This window comes from Schistocerca americana, chromosome 8, assembly GCF_021461395.2.
Source record: "Schistocerca americana isolate TAMUIC-IGC-003095 chromosome 8, iqSchAmer2.1, whole genome shotgun sequence".
Lineage (NCBI taxonomy): Eukaryota > Metazoa > Arthropoda > Insecta > Orthoptera > Acrididae > Schistocerca > Schistocerca americana.
Window position 1 is genome coordinate 125,654,066 of NC_060126.1, and position 6,000 is coordinate 125,660,065.

A 6,000-nucleotide genomic window follows, 5' to 3' on the forward strand; every position below is an offset into this window, starting at 1 on the left:
CATAATGACAACGGTTCAAGAAAAGGCACTATGTGTGGAATGTTTTATTCGGACCAATTCGAACACGCAGGTTCAAAGGAACTTCCAAACAGTGTATAGAAAGGAACCACCCTCGTGGACGTCGATTTGGCGGTTGTACAGGCATTTTATGCGAACAGGAAACGATGATGTGAAGCAACATACTGGACGACCTAGAGCAAGTGAAGCCGACACAGAAAGGATACGGTTGGGTCTTCAACGTTCACCGCAGAATTCTGTTCCGAGGGCATCACAGGAGCTGCGAATTCTTAGGGCGACCGTACACCAGGTCCTTCGGAAACGTTTACAGATGTATTCATACCGACTGTAACTGCTGCGCGCATTGAAACCACACGGTAAGCCTACACGTGTGCGGTTCGCTGTGGACGTACTTCACCATTTAGAGGAGGATGGAAATCTTGGAAACAACCTACCATTTTCTGACGAAGCAAGAATCCACGTGGAAAGGTAAACAAATACAGTGTTGACATCTGGGGCACAACAATTCCGCATACTGTGACGGAAGGCGTACGTGGCAGCCCACAAAATGTGTGATGATGTTTTTATGGTTGATCGCACAGTGGAACCACCTTTTTTCTGAGAAATAGTTAACTCTATCAGTTACCTTGATATGCTTGAACTGTTTGCGTTACCACAACTCTTTGACCGCCAAGACATAGTTGTTTACCAACAAGATTGGGCTCAGACTGCGAGATGTTCTACACCAAGTGTTTGCAAGTCGCTGGATTGACCAGGATAGTCCATGGTCTCATAGGTCGCCTCACATTACACCGATGGATTCTTTCTACGGGAGTATGTCAAGGAAATAGTCTACTAAACGCCTACCAACCATATCAGTTATGTAAAGAACCGAATCGTTGCTGCGGTTGCCACAGCTGATGCGGATATGTTGTGCCGAGTGTAGATGGAGCTTGAAAATAGACTGGATGTTGTGCGTACCACCAGAGGCGCACGTACTGAAACTGACTGAATGGCGCAAAATCTTTGTGAGATGGTGTGTCACAAAGCCAAAAGTAGTGTTAATATCTTAACTAGTTCTGATACCGTTACACATTAAGGTTGTTGCGTACCCTTTGAGATACATTAACTGCTTGTATAACACTCCCCTTTGGGAACTCCGGAAGTTACTTTTACTTCCGACAATTTCATCCCATTAAGAATGGCGATTTGTGGACTGTATCTGTCTGGAAACCCACTTACAAAGTTGACACGATATTCTGTAAGCTCAAATTTTGTTCACTAAGCAATAGTGTGGAGCTTTACTGAATGGTTTCCAGAAATCAAGGACCAGAGCATCAACCTAGGTGGTGACGTATATGGCCCACTTGGTCTAGATTGTCCACTCCCCGAAAAATGTGTTCCACAAAGTACTGATGACAACAATATAGGTTTATAGCTACATGCTTCTGTTCGACGACCTTTCTTGAAAATGAGAATGTGCTGCACTTTCCTCCAGTTACCCAGAAGCTTTCGTTGCTCTGGTGATCTGCGTAAAATGTTGGAAACGGAGCAGTTCCTTCGGACGATCTGTATAAAACACCACATGTGTATCATCAGGTTTAGTTGCATTTCGGCGGTTCAACGACTTTTTTTAAATTTTTATTTTCTGTCCTTTGATCATTTATCCGAATAACTATCATTGCTTCGTTTGAGCTACGACTGAAAGTAAAAGCCTTATATTACGCAGTGAACGAATTTCGGGAAAGCGAAGTCAGATTTGTGGCCTTCTATAAACTCTCGTTTTGGCGCCATTATGATCATTGAGCGAATCAAGAGATGATTTTATTCGTTTAGTCATTTTAACAAAGTCAAAACTTCTTAGGGACTTCCGGCAGAGTGGGAGATCTTCATGACGCGATGCCATTGCCTAGATGTGAATAAACAGTAAGGTATTTCTATCTGCTTCTAGCACTCATATTTTCGAAGCGGGATCAGTTTAATTAGCGGTTAACAACCGAGAATTTAAACATATATCTCCGTAGCCTCCATCGATATCTACCGCGATCAAGCACGAAATGTAGGCAGAAAATGATGGCCTAGGCCCTGACCTAAACACCGAAACGCCTAAGTCAACAGGAAAACGTGTGTTTATATTGTTATGTAGTATCTAGGAACAGCAGTCATAGGCAGAGTGAAGAAGTGAAATAACTAGTAAAAATTACTGTACCAGTGATGATGTTGCTATGCATTGGAATGGTAGACTGAAAGAAACAGCTTACAAGTCAGGCTATCAGATAGCTATCGCCGAAATAAGTGAACTTCCTGAAAGGCTTACTGGATTTAAATGGGGATCTAACAGCTTCTGTCAAATTTCAGAACGCGATCTCTGATGCACGTACTCAAATTCCAGTTAAATTAACTGACACAGTTTGTATGTTAAATCTGCAAATGTGACACACACAAAATGAAGCAGCATTTCACATCGCTGAATAATGTTGTTGCTTCCACAGTACAAGCTATCCATTAAGGAATCGCTTCAGATAATGCCGGGATGGTTCCTTTTAAAGGGCACGGCCGACTTCCTTTCCCATCCTTCCCTGATCCGATGGGATCGATGACCTCGCTGTTTGGTTCCCTTCCCCGAACCAACCAACCAACACACCACACACACACACACACACACACACACACACACACACATGCACACAAACACACCGAGACACGAAGAAGAACATTGCAGTTAATTTAGAAGAGGACCAATTCGGCTAATGAGAAGAAAAACTATCCGAAGGCTTCATAGTAGGCCTACAACAGATGAGAGCTTCAGAGCCAATACACAACTTCATAAATTTATCACAGGAATCAGGAAAGTATTTTACACTATCGAGTGGAACAAACTAACGGAAATTCTGAAAAATAGTTAGACTATAAAACAAAAAAATAATTATAGAAATATACAAGAAATAAATATGAATAATGAATGTAATCAATACCGAAGTTGTTACTAGAATTCTTAAAGATGTTATATAAAAATGTACACAAAGATATAAATTTTTCACTTCCCTATACAACTGTGAGAAAATATTCAGGATTGTAGAAAATCATATTGTTAAAAGATGAGTCTGTATTTGTGTCACTGTTGCAAGTAGTCTTCATCATGGTATGGAACACATAATGTCTATGCTGTAACAAAACCGCCACACTGGAATCTGCAACGCGCTTCCACACACTGTCATGTGTGAGTACCATTGTAGCAGCCTCATTCCTTCGACCACGGTAGACTTACGACTGAATACGCTTGAAAATGCAATATTTAGAAACCGAGTGTACTCTAAATAAAAAGAAAGGGTAAATAAAGTAGTTGTTGCAAGAAAAATTTCTCCATTTTTACATATTACTAAATTAAAGTTCTCAGCTGTTTCTTTCTGTCTGTATGTGAAGGCTAATCTCAGGGACTTCGATGCAGTTTTCACTAATAAACAGACTGATTCACGAGGAAGGTTTGTATGTACAATTTATTACCGCTAAGTCAGACAAATCGTCATGCCGTAGACAGTACTGCCCGTGCGAAGCTGAGGTAGGTCGCTAGTAGTCAACAAATTTGTACGCCGATAAGTGGTTTTAGTATCCTCATCAACACTTGAAGACGAAAAAATGCGCTTCGTGAAAAATATGTAAATAATATGTCAACAGACTGAATCTGGTACCAGGTATTAAAAGGCATTTATTAACAGCAAAATGCAAAGTTTTACTCGAGGAACAGTTTAACTTGTTAAATTATGCTGCCTTATTACGCTCAGGTCTCGTTGATTCTTTGAAAATTCATGGTTTCCATTCGTAGAGGGATTGTTCTGGACATTCTTGGCTTTGCTGTACGACTTATCCCCGCCATACTGTTGTCATTAGCGAGGAAGAGGTGCATAAAATTATTAAACAGAACCTACGGAACGATACTTCAGATTATTTATATGTGTATTTTCAAACGTTAATAAACACTAGCTGACAAACCGGGCCTTGTATGGTTATTAATTTTGCCGGTTTTCTATCAGCTGATGATGTTTGGTTTGTGGGGCGCTGGCGCACAACTGCGCGGTCATCAGCGCCCGTACAATGTCCCAATTTTGTCACAGTCTAATTTTTTACACAGTCCAATCGATCCACTGTCACGAACGATGAGGATGAGGATGAAATGATGAGGACAACACAAACACTCAGTCCCCGGGCAGAGAAAATACCCATCCCAACCGGGAACCGAACCCGAGAGCCCGTGAAGTTTTCTATCAGAAACGAAAACAAAAAAATGAACTGTGTTTCTAGTATAATATCGAAAAAATTTCATTTCTATGTATTCACGAAAACACCTTTGAAATTATGAAACATACATACTGCAGGAATGTATAAGTACAGTCTCTGTGGCAACCCTCTTAATAGTTCTACAGTCGGCTATTGTTTTCGCCTACAGCCGTTTTCTCTTCGTAGCTGAAAGTTGTCAAAACCGCTGCCACGTGTTAATGAGTTCCTTTTTCTTAAGTTGTCTCGACTGTAGGAGTGTCTTAGTGGTAAAGAATAAATGTATTATAACTTCACGCATGATGCGGCATTTTTTCACGCATCTCAGTAATTATGACGTCATATCTGTAGAAATATGTGTTGTACAATGATATATTTCAGCGGCATATGTGGATCCCGACTGCGAAATATGTTCAAAATAAATGTTCAAATGTGTGTGAAATCTTATGGGACTTAACTGCTAAGGTCATCAGTCCCTAAGCTTACACACTACTTAAACTAAATCATCACACCAACGCCCGAGGGAGGACTCGAACCTCCGCCGGGACCAGCCGCACAGTCCACGACTGCAGCGCCACCGACCGCTCGGCTAATCCCGCGTGGCGCGAAATATGTTGCGAATGTAGTTAGTAGCAGAGAAGTAATAAATTTAAAGGTATTGCATGATGTGGTAATTTTTCCCATATCTCATTGTTGACGACGTCACATCTCCTGAGTATAATAGATAGGTGGTTCTCACCCCAATAGCGATTGTTCTCTGACAGTAAGCGATATGTGTAGCAAGTTTGGTTGAAATCGGACTTGTGCTTTTGCAGGGAATGTGGATCCAAGACATACACATACATACATACATTTCTATTGTATGTATGGGTTCACGGGCGAATTAACTACCGTTATGGGTGTAAAATGAATCGCAAGATAATTTGAAACTGGAAAATTACAGAGCTTAAGGAAGCAACAGTCATGCATCAGCTAGAGCGAAGAACTGCCTTACCTGCGAGTTGACATCCGGATTGTCGTCCGATGTTACAACCGTAAAACGAGTTAGAGTCACAGGAAACAACACACAGATATCGCGCAGCTGAATGATGCAGTTTCGGACGTTCTCGACACGTAGAGGCACATGTAATTGGCGCCGTACAACGCGGCCTGTCACCGGCTGCCGATCAGACGTCAGTCGGGAAGTTCCACACCCGCTGAAAGACCTACACGACTGTATCAACACTATTCGTACAGGTCACCTAGTTTTAATCGACGGTCGTCGCCGATGGCAATTGTGTTGGCACCATTTACGAGAAGTTGTGGTATCAGTGGTTGTCGGCTATGGAGGCGCTGTCAGCGTGTGTTGAGCGCTGCGGCGTGTTGGATGTTGGCGGCGTGCTACTTTATGCTGGCCAGAACGGGACCAGCTCGTCCGGCGGCGTCGCGTGGACTGACTGGCTGGACACGCCGCAGCAGCAGACGAGCAGCCAGCCGCGGGCGTCCTCCCACCACTCCCCTCTACCTACTCTCCCACCGCCGCACTGTCAGTTATCACTCTTTGCCGGCTTTTCTCTCGCCCCTAGCGATACTGATGCCTGTGCAGCCGAACTGGATTACTTCCGCGGCTCCCACCGCGTCGCGAATTTGAACTGCACGGTAAAGGAAGGCAGGGAAATTTGGCGCGCATAAAATCCTTTTACACGAGCGACTTCCTTGTCTCAGTCGACTACTCGCGGTAGGTAAACCAAC

The 6,000-nt window shown here is 42.9% G+C and overlaps 1 long non-coding RNA gene across 1 annotated transcript in view; it reads right to left on the reverse strand.

Moving 5' to 3' along the window:
- LOC124545000 overlaps positions 1–5,684 on the reverse strand; it is a 371,391-nt gene extending 365,707 nt beyond the window's left edge. The window contains exon 1 of the long non-coding RNA XR_006967583.1: positions 5,264–5,684. This is a non-coding gene — a long non-coding RNA (uncharacterized LOC124545000). The remainder of the gene's footprint in view (positions 1–5,263) is intronic.
- Between the last annotated feature and the right edge of the window lie 316 nt (positions 5,685–6,000).